At 36.0% G+C, this 14,891-nt stretch overlaps 1 pseudogene; it reads left to right on the top strand.

Annotated features, from left to right (window-relative positions):
• Nucleotides 1-752: 752 nt before the first annotated feature.
• LOC110220307 (AN1-type zinc finger protein 2A pseudogene) overlaps nt 753-14,891 on the top strand; it is a 38,150-nt pseudogene continuing 24,011 nt past the window's right edge.

Raw genomic sequence — 14,891 nt, 5'->3', positions numbered from 1 at the left:
TGTATGCAAAGAATTAAAAGAATCTGATTAACTCCTCTATCAGATGAGATCCTGTATGACACACTTTTGAAATTTTATGATGATTTGCTAACACTGAACAATTCTAGAAATCAACATTCTAGCAAAGAAGCTATTACCGCTGCCTAAATAAAGAACTTTAACTTGAGCTGAATGTGCTCCTGGAACTTTTGCTTCTCATATCTTATGCATGGTCTATTTTCTGGTATTTGCTAAATCTATCCCATGTGTATATATGAAGCCTATTTTTGTGAATGGGTCCATATCTGTCAACCTATCCATAGATCATTGTTTATTTGTTTATTTTTTTTCTTTGTTTTTTATATTTTTGTGACAGGTCATGCTGCTATTTGCATGCACGAGGATTACTTTTGAGGCCAATGAATGACTTTAAATCTTTTCTATATTTATTTGTTGGATGCCTTTAAGACTGATCCTATTTCTTAAATCTTTTTTTTATTTTAGGGGGAAATTGGTTTTATAGAATAATCTGATGGGCTAGCTAATGTTAAAGGAAAATAATAGGTTATCTTGTTAGATGTAGATAATGTACCTGGAGGCAGGGACAATAGGAAAAACATACTTGTGTATCATCCATGAGCAACAACAGACACATCAAAAGCTTAGAGCTCCCTTTTCTACCCTGACTCCCCCATATTTGTCCAGGGCTCACACATTCAAAATAGGCAGCTCACTAACCTTCCAACAATTATGTCTCCAAAACAAAATGCGAAATGTCAGGGAACAATCAAAAATACTGCCAGGAGGCCTCAGGTATGTTCTTTAGGTTGTAGCCTGAGGAAGTAGTCCAGGGTATTCTTGCAGGAGGCTGCTTCCAAGTCATTGCACATAGTTAGACTCAGCTTTCGTTGTGACTCAAGGTTCTATCTTCACTTGGTGCTTAACTACTCAGATAGTTACTTAGCCACTTAGGTTGATAAAGAAGCTGTAGCTCTTTAATAGGAACATTCTTCTTAAATAGGTATGTTTATTGTCCCAATTCTGATACGACGGGTAGGGAATAACAATCAGCTAGGAAAGAAAAATCTTGTATGTTGAAATAGCATATTCCTCATTTGGGGCTTGGGAGGGATTAGAGAAAGAGAAAAATGGAAAGGAGAGAATTTCAGGTAATGGTGGGGGTGGGGGTTAAGTTAAGGCACAGTTACCTTGTTGAACAGAAAAATGCTAGACCAGGAAAACAAAAATAAAATAGAAGTTTTCTAGACTAAAATGGACCAGCAAACCTCTTTGTAATGTGAGCTCTAATTGCTGCCTGCTAATCTCTGGCTTCATTGTTCCTGTTTCTTAGCAGTGAGCAGTTTACCTTGTTTAAAATTGTACTTGAAGACCCAGTTTGTAATCATACTACTTAGGAAACCCTTGCCATGCTGAAAGTACAGAGGAAATTAATGCTTAAAATGGATATGCATTAGAATATAGAACACGGAGAAACCAGGAAAGCCTCTTCACATAATCTGAAGAAGAAGGGTTCTCCTCCTGGCCATACTTATACAAGATATCACCTTCAACTGTCCTTTACTTTTCTTATTAACTTTCATATGTAAGTTTTGCACCCATTTAGGATGGCAGCATGGCAGAGGAATAGAGAGCTGGCCTCAGAATCAGAAAGATCTGAGTTCAAGTCCTGCTTCTATCATATATTGGTTATATGATCCTCAACAAGAATCTTAACCTCTAAGCGCTCTAAGCAACTCTTTGAGACCATAAGTTGATGGGAACATAATGAACTACATTGGTAGAGAGAGCTTTCTTAACTTGGAATTCCATACACCAAAGAAATTGCAAGTTCTTGGCATATAGTAGATGCTTAGATAAATACTTGTTAAAGTTACTTGATTATTCTCAAAAATCATAGATTTAGTCTTGGAGGGGACCTTAAAAGCCATCTAGTCCAGCTCCCTCATTTTTTTTTCTATGAAGGAAGTGAGGCCCATAGAGGTAAGATGACTTGCCTTAAGTCAAACAGATAGTAAATATTTAAGCCAGGATTTGAAATAAAAAAAAAAGTTGCTAATAGTTTTTCTTTTGTATTCATATTTATTTGATATGAAGCTGAAAATAAACAATAAAATATACAGTTTCAAATAAATAAAATTAAAAAGCTTTATGCTTAACAAAATCAATAATAGAAACAGTCAATTGAGAAAAATCTACAGCAAATATCTCTGAGGTCTGGTATTCAAGCTACATAGGAAATTGATACAAATATCTAATATTAATAGGCATTGTTTAATGGATTTGTGGTTGAAGTTTATGAACAACTTTCAAAAAATGAAGCACAAGCTATCAATAACTGCATGAAAGAATTAGAATGTTTCAAAATACTACTAATAAAATAAATGAAAATTGAAACAACCCTAGAGCTTTGCCTCATCTTTAAGATTAGAAAAGGTGATAAAAATGATAACAGTAAATGTTGGAGTGTCTGTGGCAAGGCAGACATACTAACAGCTTCTTGATGGGACTCTGAATGTGTTCAATCATACTCAAAAAATTGAAACTGTACTAAGAAAAAATCAGTAAACTGAACATCTTTTTTGACCCAGAGTAACCACTTCTAGTCAAAAACATGAAGGACATTAAAGACATGAAAGAAAAATCTTATATATTCAAGGGCATTTTTTTTTTGTAACAGTAAAGAACTGAAAAGAAATTGAGTTTCCATTTATTGGAGAATGGCTGAAAAAATCATGGCATATGATTATAATGAAATATTAATGGACACTGATATATAATAAATATGAAGAATTCAGAGAAACTTGGGAGGATTTCTTGGTGAAGTGTTGAACAGAACCAGGTGAACAGCTTGTATGATGAATACCATAAGGTGAGAACTCAGAACTCTGATCAATATAGTGTCTAACTATTACTTCAAAGGTTTGATGGTGAATTATGCCTCCAGGTATGTTATAATTATGAAATGAAATGAATACTTTAAGTTATGGTCAACATTTCAACCAAATCATTGAACCTCCCTAGGCCTTGGTTTCCTAATCTATAAAATGAGGAGAGGGTGGGTTAGATGATTTCTAAATTTCCTTTTCACTCTAAATCTGTGATTGCATGATTCTATGTAAAAAAAAAAAAGAAAATCAGTAAAACATTAAAGAAAAATAAAATGAAAAATAAAAAACCACCAGCAGCAACAAGAACAATTTGTTTAAAAAAAGACTCTACAATGAAAAAACCCCAGAAAAAGACAGAGGAGAAAAAAAAAAACTAAGGTCATGGTTTCCTGTGACAACTCTAATGAAAGCAGGGAGCAAAGACGAGGAGGTACTCTTTCGACTGACACAAGAGTGCTGAGACAAGCAAGAAAAATGTTGTCTGTAAAGCCTAGATAAGCAGCTAATCAATATGGCGAAGGTTAGTTTATTAATAGTAACAAATAGAATTTCTTGCTGGACAGTGCCATAGGTAGGACTGTCAATACTGATGAATATGATCTGGTGAACTTCAGGTGTGGAAAAGGAGCTTAGTGAAAGTCTCCTTGGAAAATATCATAAATAGGTCTTTTATTTGGGCTATTGAATTCTGTTTTATCTCGCATGAGAGAAGGTAGCTAAATGCATTCTAAGACTTTCCCTAGCAAGCTGTGCATTTTTATGGTAAGATTTTAACCTCTAACTTAGGAGATAGATTGTCTATGTACATAATAAAGAAGTAATCTTTTACTTTTCAAATCTAAACTCACATGTTCCTTACTGTTCCTTAAATTAAGCTGTGACAACTCAATTTTACCATCAAAAATAGCTGGGAGAACTTCACTAGAAATGAGAATATTGAACTTCATTTTCTAATTTCTAAACCTTATCCCTATATGGAGCTCAGAGGAGCAAACATATTTTCTTTGCTTGTTGTCCTTTGCAACATTTCAAAATCTTGCTAATCAAGTCAAAATGTTTAATATGCCCCCAATCTGATCCTCTGATAGCCTAAGAACACTTATAGCATTTAGCATAATCCCTGTAATTAAGCTTAGTTGGGAAAATAAGGCACATGGACAGAAGTTTACTTAATGTCAATAGAGTAATTGAATATTGGAATGAACTGTTATACTTAAAGTTGTTCAAGAGTGCAATGCACTAGATTTTTTTTTTGTAATGAATTCCTCCACTTCTGTAGAAGTTGGATGAGACTTGCCAGCCACTTCTGTGCTCAAGAAGCTTAGCACAGTGCATCGCCCATAGGAAGACCTAATAAGCACTTAGGGATTGCTTCAATATTGTAGAAGGGACTCCTGCTGATGTAAGGGTTGAACTAGATGATCTCTGAGGTTTCTCCCACTTCTGAGGTTCTCATAGAATAAATGATGGAAACTCTATGAATTCAGAGAAAGAAGAAATCCCTGTGGTCTAGCAATAAAAAGATTAATTGAAGAATAATATAGGTTCTTGAAGAAATCGTACTACCAGAGAAAAAGAGTTTCAGTAGGAGGAAAACAACATATGGAAAAGAACATGGCAGTCCCAGACATAGTGAGAGTATCTGCCCAAGATGACTATCTACAAAAATATAAATAGTCTACATTACTTAAATAACATTGTTTTAGAAAAATAAATGGAAAAAAGCCATAAATGATCTGCCTAAGGAAAAAAAAAACATGACCAGATGGATTTATAAGCATATTCTACCAAACCTTTAAAGAACAATTAATTCTAAGAGGTGTATAAGGAATGACTTTTACAGTGCATAGGAAAATAGAGGAAGGGAGTTCAAGCAAGGCTTGAATCTCTCATTTCTAAGGTGGTCCAAACAGGGAATAGCTATATCTATCTATCTATCTATCTATCTATCTATCTATCTATCTATCTATCTATCTACCTATCTACCTATCTATCTATCTGCCTATATCTGCACATGCACACACACACACACACACACACACATATGCGTATACCCAATTGGTAATAAAAATCTATCTTACTCTACAGGAAAGTAGAAAGGGAAAGTCATGAGAAAAAAGATGAAAGGGTGACAAAAGGGAGAATGCATTTTTTTTTAAAAGGGCAGTGGTCAGAAGGAAAACATATTATAAGGGGGACTGGATAAGAAGAGAGAGAAGGATAAACAGAAGAAAATGGGAGAGAGGGAAATTCACAGTTAGTGGTCATAACTGTGGATGTGAATAGGATGAATTCATCCATAAATTTGAAGCAGACAATAAAATGAAATAGAAAAGAGAATATAACCTAGGGTATTTACAAGAAACACACTTGAAACAGAGAGATTCTCATACAGTTAAAATGAGTAGCTGGAGCAGAATCTATTATACTTTGGCTGAAGTTAATAACTCAGGTAGCAGACATGATCTCAGATAAAGCAAAAACAAAAATAGACCTAATTGAAAGAGATAAGTGGGGAAAATATAGCTTGCACAGACAGACAATGAAGTAGTATCACTATTAAACATATGCATCAAATGATATAGCAAGCAAATTCTTTTTTTAAACAATTTTATTAATTTATTTTGATTTATCAATAATCACTTCCATATGCTATTGAGTTTAAAATTTTTCTACCCCTTTCTCCCCACCGCCCTCCCCAAGATGGCACACAATCTGATATAGGCTATACATTTACATTCCTATTACACATATTTTCACATCAGTGAAGTTGTTAGTAAAAAGTAAAACTAAAAGCAGGAACTATCAGAAAGAGGAAACAAAACTCAACAGAGGAGGAAAAAAATAGCAATTCAACTTTCACAGTTCTTTCTTTGGATATGGATAGCATTTTCCATCAGGAGGCTTCTGGAGATGTCTTAGATCCTTGTATTGCTGAGAAGGGTTAAGTATGTCAATATTAGTCATCACACAACTTGGTTATTGTTGTGTACAACATTCTCTTGGTTCTCCTCATTTCTCTCAGCATCAGACCATACAAGTCTTTCCAGGTTTTTCTGAAGTCAGCCTGCTCTTCATTTCTTACAGCACAATAGTATTCCATTACATTTACATACCACAACTTGCTCAGCCATTTCCCAATTGATGGGCATCCCCTCAATTTCCAATTCTTTGCCACCACAAAAAGAGCTGCTATGAAAATTTTTGTACATGTGGGTCCTTTTCCCATTTGTATGATCTCTTTGGGATATAGCCCTAGAGGTGCAATTGCTGGATCAAAGGGTATGCACATTTTTATAGCCCTTTGGGCATATTTCCAAATTGTTCTCCAAAACAGTTGGATCATTTCACAACTCCACCAACAATGCATTAGTGTTCCAATTTTCCCACATCTTCTCCAACATTTATCATTTTCCTTGTTTTTTCATGTTGGCCTACCTGATAGGTGTGATGTAGCACCTCAGAGATGTTTTGATTTGCATTTCTCTAATCAATAATGATTTGGAGCATTTTTTATATGACTATAGATAGCTTTAATTTCTTCATCTGAGAACTGTCTGTTAATATCCTTTGATCATTTATCAATTGGGGAATGGCTGAACAAATTATGGCTCATGATTTGTGATTGAATAGTATTGTACTGAAATAAATGATAAAGATGCTTTCAGAAAAATAAAAACAAAGCAAAACTGGGAAGACTCATAAAATGATGCAAAGTGAAATGAGCAGAACCAAGAGAACAATGTACAAAGTAATAGCATTATTGTAATAATTATCAGTGGTGAAAGACTACTCTGATGAATATAATATAATGATCATGACAATGCAAAAGGACTCATGAGAAAAAATGCTACCCACCTCCAAATAGAGAACATCTGATGGATTCTAAGTGCAGATTTAAGGATATTTTTCTTTATTTTTATTGCTTCTTTTTACTACTTACATAGCTAACGGGCAAATATGTTTTGCACAACTTCATATGTATAATGGGTTTTATATTTCTTACCTTCTCAATGGGTGATGGTGGGATGGAGCAAGAGAATTTGGAATTGAAAATAAAATAAAAAAAATTTTTAAGAGAGAGTATCTGCCTGATTCATATTGAGAGTTAATTTTGGAGAAGAGAGATAAGATTAGCTAGGCAAGACAGAGCTAAATGAAGAGCAGGAAGAAGAATTTCTAATCTACCGAATGGTGAAAAAAGGACCTTTTACAGGTTTGGGGGTAGAACAGGGGTGGGGAACTTGAGGCCTTAAGGCTACATGTGGCCCTCCAGGGTTCTTAAAGTATGGCCCTTTGATTCTAAACTTCACAGAACAAATATGTGTGGACCCCAGAGGGTCACATGTGGCCTCAAGGCCACAGATTCCCCACCACTGGTCTAGAGGATATTTGGTGAAAGTCCTTCTTTTAGGGAGATTATTCTGATAGCAGTATGAAGACAGATTAAAAAAATGGGAAAGTCTGGAGACAAAGAAAATAGGAGGTTGTTGTAATAGTACTTTCAACAAAGCACTTTTATTTAGTGCTTTGAGGTACTTTTCCTTGCAATAGCTCTGTGAAGGAGGTAGTGTGAATGCTGTTATCCCGATTTTTGGGATGATGAAACTGGTTCAGCTAAGTGAAATGATTTATTTACATAATGTGACATGAACTAATAAGTAATAAACTCAGGTTGTCCGATGGATAGTCCAGTAATCTTTTTATTCTAGTACTATACCTTTCTGCTATTCTCAGTGGATAGTAATATAAGTCTCTCTAGGATCCTAGTGATGATCCCCTCTTTCCTTTTGATGCTGAGGGAGGTATGGATATGGCTTTGATAAAATTAATCTGTGAAGGACACTCATGGCTGGTCTGGATAGCTAAATGAGCAAATGATGGAATACTTGGTCTAGAGGTAAGAGACCTGAATTCAGGGGTGTGCTGGAGCCAGGTGGTAGTACTTTAGGAGAGCCAGCTGTTAAATATTCACTGTGAGAATTTATATCCCAGAAATTGGCAAATGAAGCAAATTAGGATTTGATTCATACTTTTGTTGATTTTTTAGACTTAGAAAAGTGATGGAAAAATGTTATTAATGCAGATTGCACACAAAAATGTGTCATGGGTACATTTTCTTTTTCTGGAGACCCAGTTGTTAAGCATTTACGGTCACATCTACCATCTCTGCTTGAATGTATATCTCGCATGTCCCTGACTTACTTTGAGAGGGGGATACCCTCTTGTTCTTTGAGTCTCATTATCTGTTTGACTCTATTATCAGTGAATATATAAACAAGATTAATCTTTTGGGGAAGAGACAGCCATAATTTTCTTTAATGAAAAATCTTTCCTTATTAATTGGGAATTTTTTTTTTGGAAAGGGTTAATAAAATAGGAGGGACATTTCATTTAGACTTCCAAAAGGTCCTTGAAATCATTGGGCAAAGAGCAGGGAGGAAGTTCAATGATCGTTTGATCTCTCTTTTTCATTTTTCAGCAGCAGAAACTGAGGCCTAGAAGGCTTAAGTAACTCATTCAAGTTCACAAAAGCAACAAGTAGCAGAACTGGAATTCACAGCCTGGTTTTCTGGTTCTAAATCTAAGACTCTCTAATTCCAAATCCAGGGCTCCCTCCACTACACCAGGTTTCAATTTTGACATTATGTGATGAAAGGAAATACCACCTTTCTATTACTCTCAACTTCTTGAACACATTACTCTGAGGTTTGGCAGAAGATGTTTAAGCCCAGAGGTTCAAAGAATATTTGGACAAAACTGGAGGACAGATCCTTAATGGGTTTTTCAGTGGGAAGTTGTGGTAATGTGATACAGTGAGAAGAGATAAATTTAGATTCAGAGGACCTGTGTTCAAATTCTGACTCTTGCCACCTTTTTGTTTGATATTTTGTCTAGGTCACTTGAAATTTAAATGATTTGCCCAGAGTTACATTAACAGTGTGTATCAATGATGAAACCTAGACCTGTCTTTTTGACTCCCTACTCACTCTTTTGCCACTTCTTTAAAACTGTGTAGAATAGGGGTACTGAAACTGGGGTTTGTGATTTTTTAAAAGTTATTGTTTCCTTGGTAATCCTATTTTATTTATGCATTTAAAAACATTGTTCTGAGAAGTAATACATAAATTTCACCAGACTGCCAAAGGGACCACGACACACACAAAAAGGGTTAAGAACCTCTAAAATTAGAAACTTGATGAAAAAAGGCAACGCACGCAAGGTCCTTGGGCACAGAGGCTTTCTTGCCTCATAAACCCCACCTTCCCATGCCTCTCAGCTTGTCCCTGTTGTGCTTAGATTAATCAGTGGGTGAGAGGGAGAAAGAATATGAGAACCCTATAATGTATCCCCTCTCTAGTTCCTGCTCCAGTGGTACTGCCTCCACCTTGAAAACTCTGAGTAAAGTAGTAGCTTCATTGAATCATAGAATCTGAGAGTTTCAGGTTTGTTGTAAACTGGTTTGCCTAAGGTTATATAATCATGTTCATGCTCTTATGGGAGAGAAACTGGGTTGCTTGATTCTAAGTTTAAAGGTTTTTTTCACTTCACTGTTGGGGAAACTTGAAGAGACCAATGGATCACTTACAGAACCCCTCAGGGCTACCAATGGTCTATAGACCATTTTGTAAGGTGCTGGTGTAAAGAAGAATCTGAAACAGTTGTGGTCTGTTTAACTCAGCATCCCATCATCATTTAACAGCTGGGCCTTATAAACACCACATAATTTCAATAAGCTATCTACAAAGGAAGAATGGTAGGGAGTGTGTGGGAGAAAAGGGAAAGATAACACATCTGTGGGAGTGTCAGTGAAACTTTCCATGGTTGGTCAGTGTTCCTTGATCCAAGAATAACTTGGCCTGAGTCCTTGGCTTATCTATTGCAAATTTAATTGTGAAATTGAAGGCTTCAGACCACCTTGAGGTATGGCTGATGTGAGGAAGTTTTGCAGCACATCAGGTGTAAGAAAATGTAGGGGAGAATCAAAAACACCTTCACACTTTCATTGCTGAAGGATCCCATACCGTCTGTCTGTGGAAGTTACTTACTTCCTACGTCTAACTGCCCAGGGAAGTTTTCCAGTATCTAGTGAACATTGCAGGAAGGAAAAGCTGATGAAATAACTCTGAGTGCTTTAGCTGGTGTTTTTCTTTCCAATAAAGCTAATGGGAAGGGATGCAGACTCCAGTCCAGATTTATTCCACTTGTTTTATTGAGCACTTTGGGTAGACTATAAACTCCCAGAGGGTAGAGACTGTTTCATTTGAATTTGCTTCTCTAGGACCTAGTACAGTGCTTAGAACATAGTAGGTGATTAATAAATGCTTGCTGCATGAATATATTTGTGAAATTAATGTGGCTCTGGGGTTCCGATTATTTTTGAAGCTCTAGGTCCAAACTCTCTGAAAGATATTACACTCAGTAATTCCTGGGGCGTTTGTGAGAGTTCAGAAAGGCATTAATGAATTTCTCTTGGTCACACAAAAGCACTCACAATCTTATATATTCTAGTATAGTTTTACAGAGAAAAAAATAATAGCCAGATAAAGACTAAAGTCATGCGCACCTTATGAATTGGCCAGTAAAAACAGGAGGATGAATCACAGATAAGAAAGAGTATTTTACTGGATGTTTCCTGGTGTAAATAACACATAGAGTTGTCTCAACTCTCCTCTTCAGTTTAGTTGTGTAGATAGTTGACAAGCTTGCTTGAGCTGAAAGCTGGCACTAAATTTTGCTACTTTGGCAGTATGGTTCACTTGCCAAGAGATGACGAGCAATGATAATGTCTGAGCAATAAAGAGTTCAAGGTTTTTGTGTCAGCGTTGGTGTTGGGACCTAGCAATAGATGGTGGGGATAGTTCCATTTGGAGAAATCTCCATGTTCTGATCATCACACAAAGAGACGAATACACTGTAAGCATCTATCTCTGCAAGCAGAGCCCTTAGCCGTTATTGTAATTCCCACGGGCAATAAAGAGTAAAACTGACATTTATTTTATGTACTTGTCTATCTCCCCATTCACAGAGTAGGTTCTCTTTTTTCTTCAAACATACGTTTCCCCCCTCTTCCCCATCTTCCCTTTGTCACTGCTACACTCTGGACTTCTTTACCCTCTTTAATAGTCCTTATATTCTAGCCTTTAGGAATATAAAATAATAGATTTAGAACTGGAAAGGATATCAAAAGCCATCATGTCCCAAATCCTCATTTTTGATATGATGTTATTGATGTTCATGGAGTTTAAGTGACTTTGCCCAAGTCATACAGGTAGTAAGCAACAGAGTCAGAATGAGAAACCAGGTCCTCTGACTTGAGAATCAGTGCTTTTTCCATTGAACCTCAATGCTTCCTGACTCATAGGTGCCTCTCAACAGAGCAAAACAAGTTTTTTTCCCTCTCACTTATTGAGCACCTACTATGTGCAAACTGCTACTATGTGCAAATCACTGTGCTAGGTGCTATGGGAGATAGCACCCCTCTTCCCTCAATGAGTTTATTTTCTAATAACAGTGATAAGAAATAGCACAAATGAACACCCCCAAGTTAGAATGCGAAAGGTAAGAACAAATACCGCCAGTATTTCAAGGAGGGAGAGATCAGTTATGGCTAAGAGGAAAAGGGAAGGCTTCATGGAGGAGTTAGCATCTAGGCTAGGTCTTGTTTATGTATTGTGAGGGTACTAGTAGAGCAGCAGAGTATCACCAGTGAATCATAGGTTTGGAGCTGGATGGGACCTTAGAGGTCATCTAGTGCAACCCTCTTATTTTACAGATAAAGAAATTGAGGTCCAGGGAAATGAAGTGAGTTTCCTATGGTCACACAGGTACTAAGTAAAAGAGCAAGAATTTGAACCCAGGACTTCTGATTGCAAATCAAGTGCTCTTTCTACTGTGCCATGCCTCCTCTAAAGCATTCATGGGGCCGGGCATATAGTCAGCACTTAATAAATACTTGTCACCTTGACAAATTGCACTCTTTCTGGTCAAAAGTTCATTCTACTTGGCAGAGGAAACAGGTATAACATGAGAATCAAGGAGCCCTACTTTTTCTTAGTCATTTGTTACTACTATTCCATCTACTCAAAGCAGTGTTCCAATCCCTTCTTTGAGCCTTCTCTTTCAGCAATAGAACTATCTTTACTTTTTTGTTGACCTTAGCTATCATTTTTGTCCAATAAAAGTTAATGACTGAAGTGTTGGGAAGTTCAGTTCAGATAGTTGAGAAAGATGGCATGGGGGCAGACCAAACCAGTGGGGGAGATATCTTGTGAATCAACCTATGGAACTTTGTCATGTCCTAAGTGAGATGCCATGCTACCTACAAGCCTTCACCCTGACTGAAGATCTTTTAAAGAACACTTATTCAAAGAAAAGTATCCTCAGGAATAGCTATTGAAATAGTTCCATATTTTAATCAACAATGGATTTTTCAGTATTTGTTTACAAACTTAGAAAATCAAGTGAGTCATATAATGTAATTCTCAAAGACTAATTTGAATCAAAGGGTTTCAACACTTTAACAGTCTTTTATTCTTTCATCTGTTATCTATTCTTATAATCTCATAGTTCCAGGTTTCTTTGCTACATGGTTCCGGCATAGTAAACTATTTAGCACCTGACTCTTGCTCTGGATTAAAAAAAAATTCTCTCCTTGACTCTTCAGATTTAGCGGTGCAATGAAGAGAGCAGTAGACTAAAAATAAGGAAAAATAGGTTCTATTCCTATATTTAGCATTGATACATCTCATGATTTCTTATTTTCCCCATTTGAAGGTATTGATAATAATACTCTAATATGTATTTCTCTTTATAGTTTTCAAAACAATATCATATGTAAGTATATAACCAGACCCATATAACAGTTCCATCCACCAATCTACCTATCTACCCTACGCATCTTGTAATCTACCCTAACCTTTTCTCCTATTTTCTTCTCATAACACTTTTTTCACCAGAACTAATGAGAGGAATGGGTATCTCCCTCCCCATTGGTTTCTTCTTATCTGTCTAAACACATACACACATACACATTTAAGGGAAACAAACAAACAAACAAACTTTCCCTTCACTTTTATGTCACACAAAGCTACTGTTCCTTCTTTATTTGCTCCTTCGCTATCAAACTTCAAACTTCATGAAAAAAGTCATATATATTTATATATGTATATATATGTATAATGTGTGTGTCTGTGTCTGTGTGTGTACTTCTGTATGTATACATGTGTGTATATATATATAAATATATATAAAATATATATTATATATAAATATAAAAATATATATAAAATATGTATATGTATAAAATATATATAAAATATATATGTATATTTAATGTCTCTACTTCCTTACCACCTACTCTCTTTCCTAGCAGAATTCATGCATTCAGCTTTGCAACTTTACCCTGAGGATGATCTGTACTGATTTTTCAATCAGGTGAATGAATGCAAAGTTACCCCAAAATAATTTTGATATTTAATATGTGCTCAACTCCAAATCCCATCACCCATCCACCTGATTATATCACACCTACGATATCATTAGTCCCTTTTGAAAAACAAAGATGAACAACAACATGCCCTTCCATGCATGTGTTCCACTCACCATGACACTCTTCCTCTCTATCTCTTCTCAGTTTTCTACCTCTTACTCTTTGGAAATGGCATGAAAAATGTGGCTCTGCTTTCTATCCCTGTGACTGTCCAGGTCAAAACTCATTTCTCTGACTAGAATTTTTTTTTCTTTTTTATTAATTTATTTTGATTTATCAACAATCACTTCCATAAGTTTTTGAGTTTTAAATGTTTCTCCCCTTTCCTCGCCCCCACCTCCCTTCCCAAGATGGCATGGAATGTGATATAGGCTATATATATGCATTCTTATTAAACATATTTTCACATTAGTGATGTTGTAAGGGAAAAATTAGAACCAATAGGAGGAACCACAAGAAAGAGAAAACCAAGCAAAGCAGAAGAAAAAATAGCAAATATTCTTTGATCTGCATTCAAACTCCACAGTTCTTTCTTTGGCTGTGGAGAGGATTGTCCATCATGAGACCTTTGGAGATGTCTTAGATCCTTGCATTGCTGAAAAGGGCTAGGTCTAGCAACATTAGTCATCACACAATGTGGCTGTTACTGTGTACAAAGTTCTCCTGGTTGTAGAATTTCTTTATACATGTTGTCTCTTCTCCCATTAAAATTAAGATGTCTCCCTTTTGTTGAAGGCAGGTATGTCTCATTTTTAAAAATTTGAATCCTTACCAACTATCACAGTGCTTAATTGACTAGGGCCTTAATATCAGTTTTTTCATTAATTTATTCATTTTCATTTAACATAAACAAGGACAATAATTTCATCATTTTACTTTTACTATTGGCTTGCAAATCTAAAGTTGTAAGATGTATCAGTGGCCTTCATTTTTAGGAACTAATGCCCAAGGAAGTTAAATTACTTGCCCAGGGTCACACAGGCAGTAAACATCAGAGGCAGAATTTGAACTGATATACTATGACACAAAGCTATAGTTTTTCCAGTAGCAATGTATGTCTCTGGGAGTTAGGCTATAGGGAAAGCTGAGTGCTGCAGAATTGATGCCTTTGAATTGTGGTGCTGTAGAGGGCTTTTGAGGGTCCCTAGAACCACAAAGAGATCAAATCAGTCAATACTTAAAGAAAGTATTTCAAACTGTTCACTGGAATGTTAAATACTGAAGCTGTAGCTTAAATACTCTGGCCACATAATGAGAAGACAGGACTCATTAGAAAAGATCCTGATGTTGGGAAAGATTGAAGGAAGAAGGAAAAGGAGACGGCAGAAGATGAGATGGATAGACAATGTCATGGAAACAATGAAATTTAACTTGGACAGACTTTGAGACATAGTGGAGGTTAGAAAGACCTGGCATGCTATGGTTCATAGGGTCACTAAGAGTTGACTGAAAGATTGAACAACAATAACTCTGACACAAGAGTAAATGCTCTTTCCACTGTACCTTGCTGC

This window comes from Phascolarctos cinereus, unplaced genomic scaffold (assembly GCF_003287225.1).
Source record: "Phascolarctos cinereus isolate Bilbo 61053 unplaced genomic scaffold, phaCin_HiC Scaffold_3;HRSCAF=262, whole genome shotgun sequence".
Taxonomy (NCBI): Eukaryota; Metazoa; Chordata; class Mammalia; order Diprotodontia; family Phascolarctidae; genus Phascolarctos; species Phascolarctos cinereus.
The sequence above is the reverse complement of the archived record's forward strand: the minus strand, read 5'-3'. Positions and strand labels throughout refer to the sequence as shown.